We start from the raw sequence: 24,519 nt of genomic DNA on the forward strand, positions 1-24,519 counted from the left end.
CCTATTTATGTTTTATAGGTTGGGTTCGTATTTTAATATTGAAACATTGTTTCCTTTCTATTAATTGAGTTTTTTTAAATTTCTTCAAGCATCAACTAAGATTTTATACATTTGAATAAGATGCAAATAGTAAATGAGTGGAAGTATCCCGACAATATTTCAAGTATGTTTAAATAATAGTAGATGGAGCATTATAACACAAATTTTATTACATATGAAATATAAATTAAACAATTGGCAGTTGCATCATTCAATATATCCCTCGTGCACTTGATTACCAACTATAAATTGAACATAAATGCTCAAGAGGGACATGTTTCTCTGTCCTCTGCCAGTCAGCAATCATTCTTGGGGATATATCCTCGAATATTTTTTCTTTTTCTTCAGATATATAGGTGAGACTAGGGGTTAAGTTCCTGCTTATAATATAAAAACATTAAAAGGTGGTGAATATCTCATGCAGAAAAATCTTTAAGAGGCAAAAATGTAAGCAGCAAAAATGTTTACGGGAAAATGACGGGTCACGAAACTATTACACATAGTTTCATGAAGAAAATTCCATATAATAATATACATAAGTAATCAAGAGGAGAATAGAGTCCTCTCAAAGACATTACATACTTGTATGTAATGTATTATACATAGTATGTAATATGATTGGTCCTACTGGAGCATGACTATTGTGTAGTAAGTAAATAAAATAATAAAAAAAAAGATCAAATATGGAGATGAGTCTGTAAAAGACAACATCATCAAAATAATAATAGCGTGTGCAATGCATCATCCATCCTCATGTTTACACATTTCCTCCGACCGTTGCTGCCTTTCATTTTCAATTACTCAAGAGGAATGCGAAATATGTTAGAACATACATACATATACTGATAGATTATAATTATTGTTTATGCAGATCTGATGGACTCTTAGATAGATAGATAGGTAAATAAAAGAACACCAAAAGTTGTTAAAATTCTATACGTTACAAAATGTTGTTGTCTGGTCATATATTTTTTCTTATTCTTCATTTAAGTTTTAAATCAATTTGTAACTACATATGTGGCCTGTCAACACAAAAACAAACTATGATTTTCCTCATTTTTGTTCTTATACGAATTAAACTCAATTTCCATCAACAAATTTAACTTATAAACGATTTAAAGACCGCACTTAAAGTACTTTAAATAAATTAAGTACAATAATAGAACGACTAGAATAGACACTCAGCAGAACTGACGACTAAAATAAAATTAAATTATGTATCTCAATTCGTTACACAGTTAGGGTTTTACTGTGACCATATATAATCTTTGTATCATGTTTGATTCAAATCGATTTGTAAATTTGGCCGTAATCCTGGTGACTGAAAGCCACACAAGTCAAAAACATAGACTCCGTTCCACTTCATTGTGGAGATAATAAATTGATGGATTTGATTTGAAGGCGCCATATCGGGACCAATTGTAAGTCAATTTCAGTCATTTTGGACGCATAGTTGATATGTAACAGTCGTTCAAGTGAGTTGATGTGATTTTTTTCGTAGTAAACATTTACAGATTTTTTTATTTTTCACCATAACTCTACACACTTCTCCCAGCAAAGTGGCAGACAGAGAGGCTCACAGAGATGGCAGAAGTCTGTAAAGTTACAAGGAGACTCTTGAAAAATAAAATTTAATAATAAAAAATTCACAAAAATACTCATATTATATATCTCAAACGACACTTATATTGCAACTGTCCGTCCAAAATGGCTTCATCTTTGGTGAATAACTGTCAACAGATGCTAGATAGATGTAACTAGCTGTTATTACGAGTACTGTTATCTTCACGTTGAGGTTGGAAAATTTTCAAAACAACCCTCGTATTTATACATATATGAAGTAAAAAAATTAATTGTGATATTCTCCCATCCCTGATTTTTGTTAAAGATTGTTTTTTTGTTGACACACCACATATGTAGAATTTCTATTATTTCATCACCTTCAAGATGAGTGGGAGATATTATGTTCTGAATCGTTGCCCCCCTCCCTCTCAGCATGGTACTTACCCTTCGTGATTTACCTCGTGAAGTAATAGTCTCTATGTACATACGTACATATTCTGACTATTATCATGTTGTCATTGACAAAATCCCCATCAGTTCTAGGTAAATGAATTGTTTATCCAGCTAGTTTTTCTTCATGATAATTATCAACACTTGACAACTCGGATTAACAACGGTTCTTTCAAACGTATGTTGTTGTTTTTTTCTCTCTCTCTCTCTTACATAAGATTAGCATGTGAATGGATTGTTTTTAAAAAAAACCATATGAAGATTGTAGATAGTACCCAGCTATGATAATTATTACTTATATATATGTATGTATTTGGTCCGTGGAGCCACAAAAAAAGGGTGAGAAAGTTATGAGGTGTCCTGTGTTGATTGCAAATAAAATGTGTATATTTGAACGATACTAAAAGTTAAATATGTACATAGAACGTTAGCTTTATAGGGGTTTAAAAAAACCTTTATTTTCGACTACATGTACACATTTACTCAAGGAAATTAAACCCCAAATTGGTATCATTTTGAACAAAAATTGGGATTTTTATACGAAAAAAAGAGTTATTTTTGGGACGAAATTCCTTCAGATGAACCTTAATTCAATATAAATGGAGATTAATATCTTATTTCTGTTCAGTAGGGCTCACTGTTGTATATATACCAAAGTTGTTAGCTCTAAACCGTATTATATTTGATAAAAGAGATGTCCAATCCTCAATTGAAGTATTTAAAGATTTTTTGTGACGGAAAATCTGTATGAATGAATGTAGTAATATACCGTTTATGGATTATGTAACTAAAAATATGTGAATTTCATACGTATGACCTTCTAATGTGTTGCAATCGTATTGCATAATGGAAAAGTCCTAAAACTACTGGAGTTCTTTGTCTTTGAAAACTTCAAAATTTCATAACTAAGTTTTGAGGTTTTTTCTTCTGATATTTATAAATATCCGCAGATCTAAAAGGTTCATGAACAAATAGAAAATCTTATTTTTTATAAAATCGAAAATCTTACATTTTGGCCCATTTTCAAAAAAAATATAAATATATATATCTTCTTAGAAATTAACAAGGATTTTAATTTAAAAAGAAAAGATAAATTACGTCGTCCCCGTAACCCAATTCAAATTCCACTCGAGTCCATATTTTGATAACTTGCTACTCGTCTTGATCTCATGATCAAACTCTTGGGACTTAACTTGGACTCCATAGCTAAGACTTACAACTTGACCTGGACTCAAAAGCTAGTTTATAGGGAACTCAAGAAAAGCTATATCCCTATATTATAATTATGGACATTAAATGAACTCTGCGTGCCACTGTTGGCACGCGGAAGCATATTCACTGGCACGCACAAATTAGAGCTTATTTATATAGTTTGAGTATGTCTTTTACCATTGTTGATGATAGTGGCACACATATTGATTAAAAATGATTAGACTATTTGAGGTTCTTCCCAAAAAAATTTAATCAAAAAAAGGTTTTTTTTATTCAAAGAATTATTTGCCAAAATTTCCCATTTATATATTTTAAAAAAAAAACGACCTCTCGAAATTGTCAAAAATGTTGAACGGGAATGAATCCCCCCCCCAAAAAAAAAAAAAAAAAAAGAATTAATAATAATAATATCATGCAAATTTCCCTGATGACATCACCCCACCCAATTCTTGAGGAATTTATATTGTTATAGCAAACAAGAAATTAAGTATTGCCTGAAAATTTAAAATATAAGATTTGAGGTGGAAAATTTTCCTATTTAAAGGGAATTCGTTCAAATTGTATCCCTTCGGGAAAAAAAATGTACACTGTTATTCGTCAAATTTGGTATTTATAAATAAAACATCCTCAAGAAATTGATGAAAAAATTCAACAGGACTACTCCCCCCTCAAAAATATATAAATATATATATCATGTGGTTTACTCTGATGACGTCACTGCAGGACTCTTGCCTCACTTTTGAGGAATTTAAATGGTTATTGCAAAAAAAATGTCTTCCCTACAAAATATAAAGAAAAAAGTTATTCGTTTAAATTTTATACCTTCCAAAAAATTTTACCAAGGTATTTTTCAAATTTGGTATTTATAAAAAAAATTGTCAAAAAGCTGTGGGGCTTCTTTTTTTTTTTTTAATCCAGGTGACGACCCTTATCCCTCTACCCTCCCCAAAAAAAGTGATTGGACTAATAAACAATGATTTGAGGCTCTACTTGGACTTGCTGTACAAGGACTTTTCCACACCTTTGGTTCGAGTTATAAATAATATTGGAAAATGTTGTGATAATAATATGTATTTACGTACAAGGGCGGAGGATCTCTCAAAGGAATTGATTAGAATTCGCGTGTACTGTATCTGTATATTTTGTAGGTATAGTTTTTAAAGTTATGTTGTTTATACACGAATACACAAACCTGATTATCTTTTTCTCCATACCTTCCTTTGTCTTCTTATTCTACTTCATGTAACTCAATATGATCATAAACTACTACCTTATGGGTATGTATATATATATACTTAAAAGTGCACGGCCTCCCATGATGATGAATAATCAGGTCTCACAAATGTATGTATTTAAAAATGGGGGATTAAAGGAAGCACCAAGAAATTCCTTCTGCAACATGACCTTGCAAATACATAAATTAGTGTTGTGTATACTGGCCTAGAGTTTATGATTTGTTAAATAGACTCAAATGGTGCAGAGGCGTCCGCAGAAGGGGGATGGAGGGGATGTACACCTTCCCTCTAATTAAAGAAATTATTACTTTTAATAAAAAATTGTAATATTTGAATTTCGTTTTCGAAAAATTTAACTTAACTAAATTTTTTTCCAAAAAATTATATATTTGATATTTCTTTTCTGAATTTTTTTATTAAAAAAATTTTTATTTTATTAATTTTTTTTCAAAAAATTATATTTTTAATTTTTTTCATCAAAAAATTATATATTTGAGATTTAATTTTGAAATTTATTTGGAATTTTTTGTGAGTAACTGTGGATTTTGAAATTTTTTTCCTACAAATTTAATTTGATATGTGAATTTTTGGAAATTTCCCCCCCTCTAAAATAGTATTCTGCGGACGCCCCTGAAGTGAGTTGATTTCCATATTTTTAAAAAACCAATCCACTTCATTTGTAGTTATTGTCAATTATGTATTTTAACGTTTTGTGCTAACTTGATCTCTCAAAATTTAATGGCCTCCTACTATGACCATATATAATCTTCGTACCAAGTTTGGTTAAAGTCAACTGGACCTTTTTACTTAATTCTGGTGACTAACAGACAAACAGAGGCAATAGAACAAGGAGGTTAGGCTTAATTAAGGTTCAACTCCTCAAAGTACAGGTAAAAACTTATTTTTTAAATTAATAAATGGGCAGTAGACATGTGAATCTACTTTATTTTTTTGCTTTCTTGTTCCAAGTCCTAACTATTGGACTCAAGCTCACACAACACTAATTAAATACCCCCATTAGATCTGAATTTCTGCTTAAAAAGTCTTGTAGCGATTGCATAGTACTTATATTAGTACAAAGAAGAAAAAAGAAATGAAACGCCCTAAGTTGATTAAAAACGAATTCCATTCATATGGGGGGGAATATTTTGTTGCTAATAGTGTTCAGACTCGGTCCACGACTGTATTAGTATTCGGTTTGAACTTAAGGGATTTTTTCTTTAACAATATTTTGACCCAAACCGAAATTCAATTCATAAGAAAAAAATGGAAGTTGGACTGAACTAGTTAAAATAATAATAATCAGAGAACAGTCTAGGATTTCTGGACTAAAACTCTGCACAAGTAGGTAGTACATACTTATATTTAGATGACGTCAAGGTTTTTATTAATTTTGGTAATTTTAGGATTTATAGATGCTAATATTAGCAAGGGCGTCCACAGGCTTAAATAAATATGTATTTTTCTTTTTTTAGAGGTGGAGAGCCTGGTTTTTGGACTTTTTTTTTAAGAATCGAAATTCCAAGAATTAATAAAAAATTTCTTGCAAAATCCAGAGTTGTTAAAAAAAATTATTCTTTTTGTAAATCATTTAAAAATGAAATTTCAAGTTATAATGTTTCAAGATTAAATTTGGTTTTAATATGTTCTTATTATATCACGCCCTTACATGTAGTGTATCTTGCGACCCCTCTTCTGAAAGGAAACAAAAAAAAATGTCTGAAATCATAAGGTAACTATTAGTAAATTCTTCCCAACTATGTAATAGTTATACAGTCATTGCTAGAAATTATTGCCAGCTTATCAAAAGATAGTTCTAATTTAAGGAGTCAACGCTTAGAGCACTTATTAGGGTATTAGGAACATCTGCTAAAAATACATTAAAAATCTTTATATTTGTGAAGCAACGTCGTGGTATTGTATGGCGTTACATTATTTCAAAATGTAGGAGTCAGATCAGGATTGGATTTTACTGTGCGAAGGACCTAGAGCAAAAAATAAATGGGGGTTTTCTTTTTTTAATCTAATTTTGTTTGTTTTCGAAAGGAAATGTTGAATTCGCTTGATTTGTACGTTTAAGTGTGGAACCTATGAAGGAATCATTTTACCATGAGTAAGTAAAAAATGCAATTATGTTTATTTTATCTTGTTAAATTAGTGTTACCGGTTTTTTAAAAGTAAATATATTTCATATTTCTTATAAATCACCTTTTTTAGGAAACAGCATTAGTGGCAGTTTCCATAATTTTGGGTCGTCTTACTTAAAAAATAATCTTCGGTAGAACAATTATTTAGTTAATCAATTCAAAATAATAAACCTACTATAACACTATAGGGGCACTCAATCTCGCCCCTCCCCCAAGTAAAATTAACAGTAAATGTCCTGCAAATATATTAGCTATTAATCGTCCCCTTAAAGTTATGTACGAATTAGTCTCTTAACCGCTTGTGAGCAAATCTATGCTTGCTCTGATAAATTCAACAAATAACTTGTCTCCCTAACCATAAAGGTAAACCCATACCCAAACATACTCAGATGTGACTCCTTCTAGTAAAATGTAAGGAAAAATACCTAAGAAGTTTATTATTAAATTGATTGTTTTATCCTCGAAAGAAAAAAACAATCCTATTCACAAACCTGAAAGGCCTTGTCTTTTTTTTCTCATACCTTGCTAAAAAAATGGTTTTGACACTCTGCATGTATTTCCAATGCCATGTCAATTCTTTGGCACCAAAGGACTGTGTCATCACTCGACTATTTGATGGGATATCCAACTTCATCACCACTATGGATACAAAGAAATGTCTTCCTCCAATAAACCCATTGTACATACGTTTCCATAATTAAATAAACGTGATGGTGGACCGTCGTTTAAAGGGGTATGAGAGTAGTATATAGAGAAATCGATTATTTCCACTCTACATACATATAAGTAACATGAATAGATATTATCCGTCTTGATTGTAATGAAGGGTTTACCTCATTACAATTAATGATTGGACACGACGTCAGTTTAATTATATGGGAATAAACAAGAAATAAAACATAATTGATGAAAATAATTCATCCATTCTTCCTCGTCCTTAATATTCACATACTATGACTGTATGAACATAACCAATAGGAGGATAGCTAATCACTGTTTATCTATGAATTAATAATATCTGCAGACGTCCTTCATTTTTACTATTACAGGGTCATTAACTGAAGTGAAACGGTATTGACAGTTGTAGGAAAATATAGGCAAATAGTCGTCTTTATTTACCATATTAATAACGATTTTGGAACGAAGTAAATACCTTATAAATATTTCAATGCTCAAGCTAGCATATTCCTAGATGAAGTTTGTGAAAAGTAGTTTAAGGATAGAGATGCGAAAATTGTGTAAAATCCTCGCGAGCATAATTTTTTTTAAAGTCTGTGATGGTAGCCTCCAAGATATTACTTTTATTTATATCTATATATTAATAATGAAAGTACTTGACATTGCTTAGAGTTATTAGGCGTCGACAAACAGACAAACTTCGTTTAAGATGATAACTCCCTAAGAAATCCTCGGAGTTACTCGACCTTTTTCAAAAGAACACTCACCAGTAGTGTTCTGCCGGTCCTAATTTATTTGGTTCGGTACAGTCTCAAGACCATTCTTATCTCAATATCTCAAAGAAAAGTTAGCAAAGTTTGAGGTTTTCCCCAGAATAATCTACATTATACTAACCAATTCCAATTATAGATTTGTTAATCTATTTTTTTCCCTGCTGTAACTGTAAGTGATCTACACCAGTGGTTCCCAAGTAGGGGGTCACAAGAACCAACGGAGGGGTTGCAACAAGATTGCTAAAAAAATAAAAATAATTTAAATTGTACCAGCATAAATAATCTTAAATATGGATGAATATACATATTTTTAAAAGACACTTCCGGATCATTTTAAAAAGTATTTCCCAGAAGATAGTGCTCCAAAAAAAAACATTTTAGATAAGCCCTAAGCGTTGGCAGGCTATAAAAAATTAAGGAAGTTTAGCTTTTGACTATTTTTTTTTAGGATGAAAAATATTTTTACAGCAAGAAAGAGGTAAAAAAGAATTTGAAGGATTGCAGCGGATAAAAAATTTAAAATTTTTAAGAAAAAGTTCCAAATACCAAGTTATCTATCTGCATAAAATGCACTCCAAATTTTATATTCATATTTCAATGAGAGGTGTAGGGGTCGCAGATTGTCTAACCTTATATTTTATAGGTCGAACTCAAAAAAGTTTAGGAACTACTGATCTATACCAAGGTTAATAGAAATACAAGGTTAGACCATCATGTAATTGGGCTTGCTATAATTTTTAATTTGATGTATCGTACCGACTGCTAGGCAAGACAGGAAGATTTTAACAAAACATGGAACCACTCATAGTCTATGACGTCACTATTGCTAGAATTTTCAATTGAATGTATCGTACCAACTGCTGGGCAAGAAAAACAGATTTTGACAACACACACAACCCCTCATACACTATGACATCAATATGAAAAAGTGTGGTGGAAGTCAAACATCAGTCGTACAAGTGTTATAGTATAACCTTGTATTTTTATTAACCTTGATCTACACTACTGTTGATAATATATAACCTATATACGTATGGCTGACATATGAAATCAGTATCGAATTGTCTGAATTGTAATTTCCAGAAGATAAAACGATTAGTATCATAAATGCCATATTGATTTTGCAGTGAACGGACTATATAATTATTTGGCTATAAATTCGACCAAGTCTGGTCATTACTCTGCCACAATCAATAACTGGTGACTTTTTCTTCCACTTTAAAAAATATATTTTTTGAAAGGAATGTTGTGGACTCTGATATAATGCTTTATTTCAAGGCATTCATTTTTTAGTTTCACACTTTCAAATCAAAAGAAATTCTACATTTTCTTTTCTTTTGACAAATTATACATATTATTAATTTTATTTCCCCTCTTATTTTTTTCTTTTACTAAAAAGAGATGAGCCCTTTCATTAGATCCTTTACCAAATATGGCGGAATGGATGTGTAGTGTAAGACTCGGGGAAATCCTTGTAGTATGTTGTAGTGTACGTACATATACTGAGTAGGAGGGGTATTATTCATATAATATTATATTTGACATGTTGTATTTTGAAGGAAGGAGAAGCAAGATGAGGAGAACAGACGTAAGAAATGGAATTTGTGGAATTTCTAACCCCCCTCGACTCTTTAATATATTTTTTTTAATAATAATATTTCTTATCATATTTTATATATATATTTATGGCCTTTGATGATGAAAATGTCTTTCATAGTGAGTGAGAAAAAGGAGAGGTATAATTGATTAGGAAATTACTAAGAACCCTCATCATCATGATGAGAGAGAGGAGATGAAAAGAGTCTCTTTACAGGGTGCTAGGAATGATTTAATAAAGCATTGCGTGTCAAAAGGAGTACATAGATAATTAAAAAATTCCTTCTGGAAAATTTGAAACAATATTTTATATACTGCTACATACATACATAAATATTTTTCTTTACACTCAACGGATAGACAGATAATGAAGATTATTTTTACTAAATTTATTAATTATGACACTTATTGGATAGGGTTGTAAATCCCAAGTATTTTGTAGTGTGTGATGTTTATTTTTTCTTGGCAAACTCAATAGTGTTTTATATATTTTTTGATTCTTCAGGACATTTATAACTGAGGATTTGTAGGGTAAGTTATGAGTAGGGTTGAAGATTCGGAGTAGAATGGCAGGGGCGTCCACAGAGAGTGGGCTGGAGGGGCTGTAACCCCCTGCCGTTAAAGAATTTTTGCTGTTTAATAAAAAAAAATTGGTCAGAGGAAAAGTTTTTACATGAAATATTTCTTTTAATTTTTTTTTTCTAAAAACAGATATCGTTCAAGCAAATTATGCAGCATAGCAAAAAATGTAGGATTTGAAATTGTTATAAAAAAATCAATTTTTCGTGAATAATACGGGATTTTTGAAATTTTTTTAACAGGTTGTTAATTCTTGAATTTTTTTCCTTTTTAAATTCACTTTCTGTGAATAGCTATGGATTTTTGATTTTTTTTTTCCCCAACAAATCTAATATTTGAAATTTAATTTTTGAACTTTTTTATAAACAGCCTTGGATTTTTGAAATTTTTTTCCAAGAAATTTAATTTTTTTGTCAACAGCTGTGAATTTCTGAAGTTTTTTCCAAATAATTTAATATTTGACATTAAATTTTTGATTTTTTTGTGAATAGCAATGAAAATAAATATAGTGAATAATTAAAAAAAATATATTTGAATATTTTTTTCAAACCCCCAAAAAAAAAAAAAAAAATTATGTTCCTGCGGATGCCCCTGAATGGAGTTAGGTCGTAGAACTGTGAATGGTTGAACTCGGAGTTCGGGCTTATAATTCTATAAATTGGACTCTTTCTTTGAAAGTCTAATAAGTTCCTCATTTTTTATCACAATGACAAAAGTTTATAATTTGTAAGTATTAAATATTTTTGTATATTTATTAAGCTTTACTTATAAGCCCAACATTTCTGTTTTTCTAGCCAACAAGGTTATGCTTACGTTTCTCAATGTAAAATCATTCCGGTACGCACAAATTTCAATCCAAGAGCATAAATTTGTTAACTAATATTATTAATAGACTCTATTATAATAAATGCAATATTATTGAGCATTTTTACTGACGTCATAATAAACTAAAAGGGACGTCATGTTATTTCTTACAGTAATTCTACTAAATTTCCTCATTTACAAAAATCCTAATGAAACTTTATTGAGAATGCCTTAGAATGAAACAAACTCAAATTTTGTTTATAGTTATGAAACTTGGTTGTTTATTCCTCCACAAAGATAGGCGACTTTTCAAAATGATTACGGTTTGCGAAAATATATATGTCCGATTTTTGTAAACTAAGTTTTTTTGTACGCAGTTACAACTTTATTGATTGTTTTTTAACCAATTGATAATATACAAAGTCTAACAGATTAATCCAAACAAAAAACAGACCAAGACTGAGAGTAAAATGATCAAGGTCTAGGCCTTTATTCAATAACATAAGCGAATAAATAACATGTTCTTCTACTAGACTACCGTCACACGCTCCATCTTGTGCCTCATATGTTTCTGACATGATCAGGATCCAGCTTCTTGGCCTCATGCATGATGCTGGCCTTCAAGGCCTTCAGGAAGGGGTTATAACTGACTACCAACCTCTCATATATGCCCTTTAACTTGTCTTCGTCTTGTCTAGGCCCATTATAGATAAAATACAATTATTTTACTCTCAAAAAAAAATTCTGATCATGAAACGCTTCTTTTGAAAGCATATTTAAATTGAAAATGACAAGATATTTATAGTTCACATTTACAAAAGAAAAATATTTTCATTTAGTTGGCTCTACCAAAGATGCTCCCAAAAGAAGCGTGTTGGTAAATATTCTCTACCTAAATCGATACCGGTAATAACTTTTATTATCTAGACGTTTGTATGTGTCTTTAGCCAGGTCTCTTTTTACATCTTGACTCGAGACTTCATTGTAAACTTATAAAATGTCCAAAGTTAATAAATAATTGAATTAAATGGATGTGAACTTTGAAAATAAACTAATAAAAAAAGAGCAAGGTAAATAAATTTATTAATGTCAAAATATTATCTCCCCCTTATACAGATCGGGTAAAATATCCTCTTTTTTGGAGGACTCATTATTTACAACGAGTCTGTGTAGGATAAGCTTACATTAAAAAAGAAAAAATAGGGGATTACATACTGGGTGTAGAAAAAGTAATGAGACATTTTAAAAATACAGTTTTGAATAGGTGTTGTTCATTCAATCTTATACTTCTAATTATTTTAGAATAGCTTAGATTCTAAGCCTGATATTGATGTACATGTTGTAAACAAAAATCCTGTAAATGTCGAGATGAAAACAAGAAGAGCCATCATAGGCAATTTAATCCACGTCGGGAGGACAACCTCGGACATCATCAAGGCCTTAAATGTGAGGAAGGCCAGAGTGTCCGGTCAGAAATCGTTGGGATAATGAGGTTAACCTTAAGGACAAACCCAAGAGTGGAAACCCCACCAAAGTGAAGCATGAAGATATCATGCAGGTCTTTAAGTTCAACCCAACGATGAAGATGTCAGAGTACGCCAAGAAGAAGAAGGTGGATCTTTCTACGGTGGACAGGGCCATCTGAAAGGCTGGATGAAAGTCGCTTAGAAGAATTGAGAGGCCAATCCTGTTTCAACATCAAAAATAATTTTGTGTTCTGTGATGTAAACAACAATTGAAGAATCTGAAGCACAACAGCAACACGGTAATTTTTTTCTCTCATGAAAATACCTTTGACCCCGTCTACATACTACAAGCAAAATGATCGGGTGGTATGCTTTAGAAAGGCTGACAACAATATCAGAACAGTCACCAAGACCAAACATCCGGCCTTTGTGATGATATCCAGGGTAATGGTATCAACTGGAGAAAAAATGTACCTGATTTAGTTTCCCCTGGATACCGATTACCCACAGCCTACTACTTGATAGTATTGAAGGACAATGTATTCCCATAGATCCCCAAGACCATGAAGAATTCCAACAAGGCCACGTACGTATTTCAGGAGAACGGAGCTCTTGACTATACTGCTAATATGGTAAAAGAATGAATGGGTAACAACATGAACTTCTGGTCCAATAACCTTTGACCCCCTCAGAGCCCAGATCTGAATCCACTGGAATACTCCATGTGGTAGCAATTTGAGAAAAAGGCCTACAAGATCCACCACCCTAATATTGATGTCCTGAAGACATCCGTTAACCAGCAGTGGAGGATCATGAAAAAGGACTATGTTGCCACTTTGTGCAAGGGGTTCCAGATGCTGTCATGAGGCTGATGGTGGCCAGATTCATAACGAATGTGCATTTTAATAGTAAAAACATTATAAAATAAAATTTTCTATGTACAACATCATCCTCATCAATTATGATTATTTTTATGAATATTTAGAGGCAGGTCTCAGTACTTTTTCTACATCCGGTATATTTAGGACTCTGTTTTTGAATATTTTTACCTTGCGGCTTTTTTGTTGTTGTCGGCAACTGGAAGAATGTTCATTTTGTTCAAACTGTTATCACTATTTTTTTCATTCTTGAGGAGAGAACATATAAGTATTGAGTAATACACATGAAAAAGTAATGTAAACCTAAGGGGTTGATGAGGAGTTATCTTCTTTATAAATAAAGGAAATCTATATTATAAAAGCAAGGTTTGTCTGTTAGTTGCCATCTAATATTATATTAGAAAAATGACTTCAACAGGACAGGACCTTCAAAATAAAACTCCCATAAACTCTGAAGAAATACAGATGAAAATAATAGCATTTGTACTTGTACGGATATCACAATAAGCTGGATCTCTTCTCTTTTTCTTTCTTTCTCTTTGTATGTAACGTCAGACAATAAATAATGACTTACTAATTCCAGATAAAAAGCTATCCCATGGAAACATGAGTAAGGGGTTATATCAATAATAATAACAGTTAAAGGAGGACATACATACAAACACACACACATAAATAGAATAGAGTATTGAAAATTGTTTTTCAGTTTCCTTTCATCCCCTTTCAATAACTGACACGTGCCTTTTTCCCTCCCTAGAGACCGTGAAATTCTTTGATTCATTGACTGCATCCATGAAATTAAGTCACAAGTAGTAGTAGAAATAGTTCCTTAGGATTTGGATCATATTTTATCTTGGTGACTTTAGTGATGTGCTAACTCGAATATTTATCCATTCTGCTTAAATAACGAGTAGATTTTCATATTTGAAAAAAAGAGTCACTGGACTTTATATACGTGGCTTGATTTTCCCCTCATAACCCCATCAAATGTTTTGAGGCAATGCATTCACAAAAGGTTTTTTTTTTAATCCACAACAATTATACCTAGTGTGGTATCGGTTTATAAAATATGACTAATGACTACAATCCTGTCTCGTTCAGTATTAATCCAGCCGAGATCAGTCTTGCATATCAGTCCTAGAACTGATAAACTCTATTTCCTCTTTTTTTATTCAGTTCTAGTACTGACAGTCCAAAGTATTGATCCCAAGGACTTATAGGACCGGTTCTAAGACTGAAATGGACTGGACCAAATAAATAAAGAACTACAAAACACTAAATAATTAGCGCAAAAAAAAAAAAATTAATGACGTGGAAAATTTATAGGCCCAAATTGTAATAAATGGACTTTTTTTATTAGTATCTATAAGACATAATTTAGCCATTCGAAGGATTCCAACTAATAAACGTGGTAGCCCTTATGAAATGTTGGTCATAGTGTTGCACAAAATGATTTCTCTCCCTCGCCATCAGATGAAATTTGTAATATATATGAAGATATCTTTCTCAATTAAGAGGTTGCAGTCTTTGACATTATTCTGGTTTTTAATCAATATTAAGGGGATTCTTTGACCTCGTCCAGAGACCTAACTTCTCTCATTTTATGCCCTCTCTCCGATCTTTAAGAATCAACCTCTAAACACGATTAGTTTTTTTATCAACTCTCAACCTCGAGCGTCAAAAGGGAAAGGGAAAATTTGGTCAAAACTTAAAGTAGCTAGTCTTCTGTATTTCTCTTGTTCCAAACTGTTAATTATTATTTAAAGATTGGTTATTGATTATTAAATATATTGAATTGATAATATTATCAATAAAAAAGTATGAAATGATACGAATCCTATACGAAGGAAGGCTCTTGATTGATAAGAATTAATATAAAAATCCAAATCCTGGATAATATTTTTTTTTTTGAGTTCATAGTACGTAGAGTCAACTACTTTATAAAATAAAAGAGTCAACCTATGAAAATTAATTATAACAGCTAATAATAAAATACAAAACATATTTTTTTTATTTGAAAGAGTCATTTGTCAGGAATAATAAACTAAAACCACATTGAAACAAATAAAAACTAAATAGTTATATTTGAAAATGATACGAGATTGATCAATAGACTGATAGGGTTAGCATCAGGGCTGTAGGGGACCAAAAGTGCCAAAAAGGAATCAAAATAGTCTTGCAACGGAAGAGATGGGTTTCTTTCATTACTGGTGTCAAAAATAGCCTCTCTACCCTCACAAGGCTCTTTTCAACCACTTTTTTATAGTTCCCTGGGCATTCTTATGTAAAACCTCGAGATCTCTTGCATGGGCTCTCCTAAACTCGATGAGATTGGCCTGGGATGTTTACTTTAACTCTTCTGGGTCCAGTTTGCCCTTTTTTTAGAACCCATCTTCCTTTCCAACCTTTAGGACTTGTTCACAACGTCGATGGTGGTCCTGGAGATGCCCAAACGTTTGGAGTACGCGAATGGAATTTGAACGATCACGACGACGAATTTCAAGTGACATTTTCTGGACTTGTACAAAACATAGCCTTAGGTATATAACTCAGAATTCTGAACAGCTTTTATTTATGTCTGAGGGACGTATCTGTCTCCGTTTCTGAAATAAATAGCCTGGTCATGCGTTTTTATTAGCAGACGGTCAGATGGATGGATGGACGGACAGACATTTACTATTATATATATGACACGCAGATTAACAAGTTTTGTTTTACTAGAAAATATTTAAAACGGGTCCATTCTAGTGTACTATAATGTTTAATGTTTGTTTGTTAGTTTGTCCGCTAATAAAAGCCCAAAATCCGGGGATTCATTTCAAAAACGGAGAAAGAGACAAACTTTCGACATAAATAAAGGGAGAACATAGATATATTAAATAAAAAAGGGAATTAGGAAGAGGATTAGCAAGTGTGTCTTTGTATGTATCTTCATTATGGTTGAAAGAGGACTAATTATTATGTTGTCCATCGACAAGTTTTTCTGAGTTCTGTAGTTATTTAAAGCATTAATATAATAAATAACACGAGTACGGCCTTGTACTTTAATAATATTAATTATCCGTCAAAGGAAAAAAATATAAATAAAAATTGAACAGAAATGAAGAACATAATGTTAGGAGTACCATTTACTACCAAGATAGTGTACAAAATAACATCTTTATAAATAAAGAGATACTCCATGAGGGAAATTTCTCAACTACTCCCAATGCATTATTTGAATTCATTACATTATTTTTATTTTGACAAAAATAAAATAAAATAAATTTACTTACTTATACATAACATTATATTATTTATTATTCTACTTACTTTGTCCTATGGGAGTAGGGAAAGGGGTACAGGAAGGGGGGGGGGAGAACAAGAAATGTATGATAAGTACCCATCTATGTAATAATATGTACTTAAAATGTAAATTGATAATTAGATCCACAATAAGGAGTTTTTTTTTTATTTTCTTCTTTTTTTTTATGTGTTTTTTATTGAAATTGTTGTTTCTTTCAATCCTTTTATTCAAGTGTATCGGATTGAATAGAATTTAAGTGATGAGATGAGCAGCAAGTACGGAGGAGTGAAGAAAGGATTCAATTGAATACAACTCATCTCATATACTTTTATTATGGCGAAATTATAATACTCAAGAGAGAAGTACGAATATTATTGGTACAATAACTATGCAGAGTAAATTGTTTCACATTTAGGAGCAAGGACTGCAATGCATAGGGTTGTAAAAAAAAAAAAAGCCCTGTGGGTATTCTAGAAAAAAATAAAGCAAAAAATTAATCCTCAATCTGAAGAATGTGACAGAAGAGAGCAGGCGATGGGCTGGAGGGGTTGCATCCCCCTCAAATTCAGAAATTTTTGCTTGTTACTATAAATTATATTCTTCATTCGGACAAGTTATGTTTCAGAGCAAAAAAAATAATATTTTTGTAATTATTTGTTGGATTTTAGAAAATTTTTGTGAATAGCTATGGATTTTAGAAATATTTTTCCAAAAAACTTAATATTTAAAATTTTTTTGGAAAGAAATGTAGACTTTTGATTTTTTTTTTTTCAAAAACTTTAATTTTTTTGTGAATAGCTATAAATTTTTGACATAGATCTCAGGGTTGCAAAGATATTGAGGTCCAAACTTGCTCCGGATGTAATTTTTGTGAATAGCTATGGACTTTTGAAATTTTTTCCTAAATAATTTAATTTTTTGTGAAAACCTGTGGATTTTTTAATTTTTTGTGAGGAGCTGTAGATTTTTGTAATTTTGTAAAAAAAAATAATTAAAAAAACCAAGTCCTTCCTAAACAAAAATCCTGGGGATGCCCCTGTAGACTAATAACACCCCAAGTAATCCTTCCTCTCACTATCTGTTATTCATATGCAGGCGCTCTTGTGATTAAAGTATGTGATGTTCTTTCTTCAAGATTAAAATAATAATGACAACAGGTTTGAAAAATGAAAAACAATGTTCAGAATACAATTACAAAATATCTTGCACTCGTCCGCTGTCATATTTTCTACAATTATCTAAATGCGCATGTTGGTTCCAAAAAATCAAACTTAGTAATTGAGTAGAAAATGAGGACCTCAAATACTCTGATTTGAGGTGACTTTTTTGATAATTTAAATTGTGTTAACAGTTGGAAAATTTGAATGAGAGAAAAATCTAAATCCACCCAAGACTGATCGAAAGAATCGGACCACTAGCATCCAGGGCCAGCGCTGTGATTTTTTTTTGAGAGGCTTAAAGATTTCCAAAAATAATAAAATGCTTTTTGTTAATTTATTTGGTTATTTTCAATCGAACTTCATTGTTTTTTAAATATTTTTAAAGGGCATTTTTGATCCTTCTATCTAGACGCTGTTGATGTTTAGTTTAATTACGTGTTTTTTTGTTTTGTTTTTTTGTAGAAAGGAATATTTCTATCTTTTCATTTTTCTGGAAAAGGGAATCTATTTTTTCTTAAAAAGGGGCTTCATTTTTATTTTTTAAAAGTGTTCACAAACATAATTAAAATTTCGTATCTGATACTCTATCCTCCCCCCTCCCTCAGTTGCAACGGCCCTGCCTGTAAATATGTACAAGAACGGTTTTATTTCAAATCAAATTTTATATATAAAATGTTATCAAGAGCCTAAAAAGAAACGATTTAAAATTTGGCATTATGATATGTACATATATTGTATACGATATGATTGGGATATTATATTTCTCTAATGACACGTGACATACCATTCTGATTTGCCGTTATTTTTCTACATTTATACAGGTTGGGGATTTTAAGTCGTGAAAATTTAAGACAAATTAATATACATTTTTGTTAAATTAAAATAGGTGTGTCAGTAATTTTTTATTTGTCTTTTGGTGTGCCTTGGTCAAAAATAGTTTGGGCACCCCTGTCTTTAGGGACATGTATTTAGAAGGTTTCGTGCAATATCATCCAGTTAAGCCTGATAATTAGTTTGAGCTTGTATAAAGGTTTCTCCAGTTTTTAAACCTATACTTGTGTGAGATTTTGAAATCTTATGTTAATTTACTAGATACATAAAGATATAAGAAAATCGAATTTCAGGTCAGATAATTCGTTTGCAAAAAAAAGAAAGAAGATCTTTCTTCCAAAGCTTTCTCTACAAAGAAAGGAACTGCTGCCGGTGTCTCTGGGGGAACCAATGTCTGAGTGGTGTCTTTAAGTGATCAAACTAGATACACCGAAAACAGCAAAGAGTAAAGTATAGAAAAACAGATTCTAGTTCATCTTGAAATATAAGAGGTAGAAGCAGACAAAGTATTAAAAGCTTATTGAAATGAGAGAAAATTCGAGTAATTATATCGCTCTTCTAAAAATGATGAGCACGATCCCACTCCAGAATTTTGAGCGGCGCTCATTAATGCTTTGGGACCAACCACAACAATTGAGTATTCTAGCATGACACTGAATATGTTAACATACATTTAGCTCTAGCATAATTACCTATTGAGTTATTTGTGTCCTTGGACGTGCACCCGGCACGGAGGTACACAAAGGCTATCTCAGGATTTTTTATTGTGCAGTTTTGTAGCTAAATCTGACAAGCACACTACTTTCATATAGAATGATCTACGGACTGCCAAGATATTGAGGTCCAAACTTGTTCCGGATTTAAAATACCCACCCTGTGTATGGTATGTAAAAGCTATTTAAAATTCATGATAATTTCGAACCCCATGTTTCTGTTTCCTTTACACTTACAAACACAGATATTTTTACATATAGCTTACAGTGTGCTAGAGAAGATGTGTTTATGATAGCTACAAATAAAAAATAATGAAAGTCTGTTTGTTATGGTTGTTGAAGAGGGGGGTGAGGGGGGATAAGAAAAAAAAAGAGAGAAGAGAATCTTCAGTTAGTTATTATTATTAATATAATTTCCTGTTTCTTTTGAATTTGACGACGCATAAACTCTGAATGGGCTCATTTCTCCATTTTGATTCTGAGCAGCGCGTATTCTTAAATATATATATATATGTACATACAAATAAATATTTCACATTCACACTTAGTTATGTGAAATTAATGTGTTTTTTCCCTTCTTTTTCTTTTTTCCATGTATTTTATTGTATCTGTATAATATATTTTATTATACGTTGATTTCCACGCAAAATTAAACACCTTCAAAAGTAGTACTCCTTCTTTTTTTGTTGATTGTCATTTCAAAGAATTTAATTTAATTTATTAATTCTAGCTTCTTCTCATCGTTAAAAATGATTAATTTACACCATATACAAACATACATATGTATATACAGTCGTTCGTTGAAAGGGGTTGAAGGAAGGGTTGAAGAATTCATTATTATTCTTATTTGTGATGATTTTACATTTATTGTATCATACAATCTTTCATTCAAAAAAAAAAATATATATATAAAAAGGCCCAAAATCACTTGATAGTGAGCCAATTGCTCACAACCATGATATGATTATTCCATAACTGTTGAGTAGTGTTCACAGGCTAATTCTGATTCAACCAGTAACTGATTAAGGAGGAAGGGAAGGAAAAAAATATATAGCTGACAACTAAACACACAATAAATTTTTGTGTTAGTGAGGTAAACAACGTGCTATATATCTGAAATAAAAATAGTAGTTTTATTTTTCCCATATGAGTAAAAAAAATCATTTCTATGTGCTTTAATAAATAGATTAAAAAAAGGTCTGAATATACAAATGTCATCAAAGTTTCGTCTTTCTTATATTTTTTCATCACAAATTTTAGTCACAACAATTATTTTTTTACGAAATTTTTAAAGTGTAACTTAAAAAAAAAACTTAGCACAGATATCGTTGAATATGTTTTTTTGAAAGAATAATCAACAAAAAAGGAATCCAAATCAGGGGTGTCCGCAGGATTATATACACTAAGGTCTGAAAAAAGTCAAAATATGAATTTAAAAAGGGGCTTTTACATTGTGTATGAAGAGTTTTTTCTCATAAATACCTCAATTATGAAAATACATTGCCTATTCACTGAGAAATACGGAGATTCGTAGTGGAAAATTTAATGCCTCTTCTCCTTGAATTGCACGTACTAAGAACTGGTTTTTCTTAAGACTGACGTATTAAATATGACCCACGGAGTTTGTTGGTTATTATATTACTCAAATTATGTCCTTCTACATTTAGTACTGTCGTAGTTTGAATCACGGAACCTACACTTTCCTAGATGTGAATTGTACGAGGCTCAGTGACCGGAAAATAATAAGCATAACACAAATAGGCACTCCTCTCATAATTTATTAGGCCCTACAAACTTCGTCATCTCATAAAAACTGATCCTTTTCTCAATTTTTATATTTTTTCCACTAATGAATAGAAAAATGTTCCAGCTTCCTTAGGTTTAAACAAATTCTTTATTGATTATTAGGATTATTGTTGGCCCAAAACGTCGAAGGCAATTTGAAAATAAAAAAATTGTCTTATTATTTATTAGCGACAACAAATTTCTTCATCTCATAAAAAACTGATTCTGTCTATAATTTATATATATATTTTTTACTAATAAATAGAAAAATGATCAATCTTCTTCAGTTTAAAAAAAAAAATTATCTATTATTTAGAAGGGTCATTTTTCGCCCAAAATGTCTAAACCAATTCAAAGGTCATTTTAATATATTAAATGAAGCTGTATATTCCGAATTTTTCTTGAATTTTTGCAATAAAAATATAGTTGAAACCCCTCTATAACATTATTAGGGTAATTTTTTTATAATCTGTTTAAGAAAAAGTCATCAAATTTATGATTTAAACGATGTACATAATTATGGTATTTTATGTGTCACGAAACTTATTATGGATCAGCTGTTCGAGTAACTTAATACGTGAGTGAGAAAAAAGATTAAAGCACTCTCTCTCTATATTTTTTTTTTGGGGGGGAGGGGAGCTTGTTTTTGGAACTTTTTGGAAAAAAAATCTAAAACTTCCTGCGGACGCCCCTGCAAATACAAATTATGAACTCAGCATTTTAAGTGTATAAAATATATAAAATGTAGTGTACAAGTTGTGATTTTGTACAAGCAAATTGTACAAGTTGCAACCAAAAAATACGATGTATATATTTAAATGTTTACAGTACGGAATATTCCATGGATTAGGGATTTATTAATGCTGTCATTTTTGACTATTTTAATACAAATTACAAGAATATAAGTATTCAGAAGCACATTATGAAGTTCAAATGTTCACTATATATTACTCAGAAATACAATAATAACCATTTCTTTTTAATTGATCAAAATGAAAAGATAGTATCAAATAATAATTACCGCCAAACTCAGCCCACGAAGTTGAACGGAAATTATGTTTTTGCACCTGTTTGTTTGTTAGTCACAAGGATTAGGACCAAAGTTACGGATATATCTTTATCAAAATTCGTACGAAGATAGTCAAAGTAAGAGACTATTAAATTTTGAGAGGTCAATGTCAAAATAACAAAAAACGTAAAAAATACATAATAATCGATCATAACTCATGAACAAATTGAGATAAATCACTCAATTTCATTTAAAGGGTGTCATTCAGTAAGTCCCAAAGGTTGGAAAGGAAGATGACTCTGACGAAAAGGCTAAACTGGACCTCGAGGAGTTAAAGAAAAACTGCCCACGCTAATCCCGTCAAGTCCATGAGGGTCCATTCAAGACATCTCAGGGTTTTATAGCAGACTGCCAGAGAGCTATTAATAAAGTCGGTGGAAAGAGCCTTGTGATGGAGGGAGGCCACTTTTGACACCAGCAATGAAAGAAACCCATCTCCTCCGTTGTAAGACTCTTTTTAATGAGTTTTTAGCACTCTTTTTTTGACTTTTTGTCCACCCTATAGCCCTGACGCCAACCCACTCGACTACACCTTTTGGGTACATGTCGAGGGAAAGGCCTGCAGTGCCCGTCATCCAAACACCAAGGCCCTCAAAACTACTTTCAGGCGGCTTTGTGACGCCATGACAGAGGACTACATCTGCAGCGGTTGCCAGGCTTTTTGCCGTCACCTGGAAGCCATCATTGCCGCTAAGGGCTGTTATATTAATGATTAAGGGAGCCCAGACAGACATCTTTTTGTAGTATTAAATATGTTGAAATTCTATGGTTAATTATGTATTGTTAAAGTTTAAAATTCAAAGTGTTCAGATTTTAATGGATCACTCGGTATTTAGAATCCCATGGTTTGTTTATCTATGTATTTGTTGAATGGATTTAAAGTAGTACTGTGTCAGTTCTTATTCATTTGGTACAGTCCAGTCTAAGGATTGGCCCTATCAGTACTTTGGACCGGTTCTCAAGACCATCCGTCCTTCAGATAGTCCGTCCTAGAACTGATTTAAAAAAGAAAAAAATATGTTGAGTAATATCATCAAGGACTGAGCTTTATAAGTTTTAAGACTGATATGCAGGACTGAATTGGACGGGACCGAGATTGAGCTGGGAGGGATTGCTCGTTTTTTTAATGCAATAACTATAATCATTTTATTATTTTAGAGGCAGATATCTTCAATTGATGCATGTATTATGCAAACTATTTCTTAGTAACTACAAGCCATTTCTGATATCGTAAATCACATAAAACCGTTTTAGAAGTATGACTTTTCTTTTCGTAGAATTTTCTGTTGGAGTATTAACAATGATTGTGGTATATATCCGTAAATATAAAATACTTTTCCTTGCTGTTGTTGAAGATCCTAGAAAAAAGTCTTATAGTTAGGAAATTTTCTATAATAGTCTGGAATTACCCACAATTTGCATGTAATATTGATGTATTTTTAGATATTATCATTTTTTCGTCTTTGCATAGATGGGCTTGAAAGAGGTGTCAAATAAGGAAACAGTTCATGTTTAATTAGTAGCCTTTGGATATTTGTTAAATACTAAGTTTTTCATTCATTTAGAACTTATTACATTCACTTAATTCCTGTTGTTAGTATAGACATCACAGATTGATAAGACAAGATGAATTCACTTTTAGTTTATTCTTTTTTACACTAGCTAGGCAGATATCTTAAATATATAAATTAGATATCATGCAAAGTATTTCTTGGTAACAACTACAGGCCATTCTTGTTATCGTAAATCATATTAACCGTTTTAAATGTTTGATTTTGTGAACTGGAATTGTGCCATATCAAAGTAAGGGGAAGGAGCACAAAATATATCTTTTACTTTTAGGATGTTAGAAGAGATGAGCCATCTGTCCCATTATGATCGAGAACTGGGAAGATTTAACCTGGTGCATTAATGCTGAGTTGAAGAAATTAAGAAGCTGTTGACAAATGTAGAATGTTCTTTCTCTGTCCGTGGAGCCCAGAAAAGTTGCAATATTGATAGCTTCAGTACAAAGAGTTAATTTTAGTGTCTGAATTTATGTAGTGTGATTTAGTTTGATATTGTTACAGAAGATCCTGAAGGATATGTCTTCTTCCACCTCCAGGAAGCTCCAATATCTAGCCCTTTCATATCTGAATGTATAATTTTGACAAGTACAACTTACTTTTGGGGTTTTAAGCAACAAGAATGATTCCGAAGAGAGTTTGTCATAGAGATCTTCTGCTGACATAACCGTCTCTTCCATTAACATTGCA

Source organism: Lepeophtheirus salmonis, chromosome 14 (assembly GCF_016086655.4).
Source record: "Lepeophtheirus salmonis chromosome 14, UVic_Lsal_1.4, whole genome shotgun sequence".
NCBI lineage: Eukaryota > Metazoa > Arthropoda > Copepoda > Siphonostomatoida > Caligidae > Lepeophtheirus > Lepeophtheirus salmonis.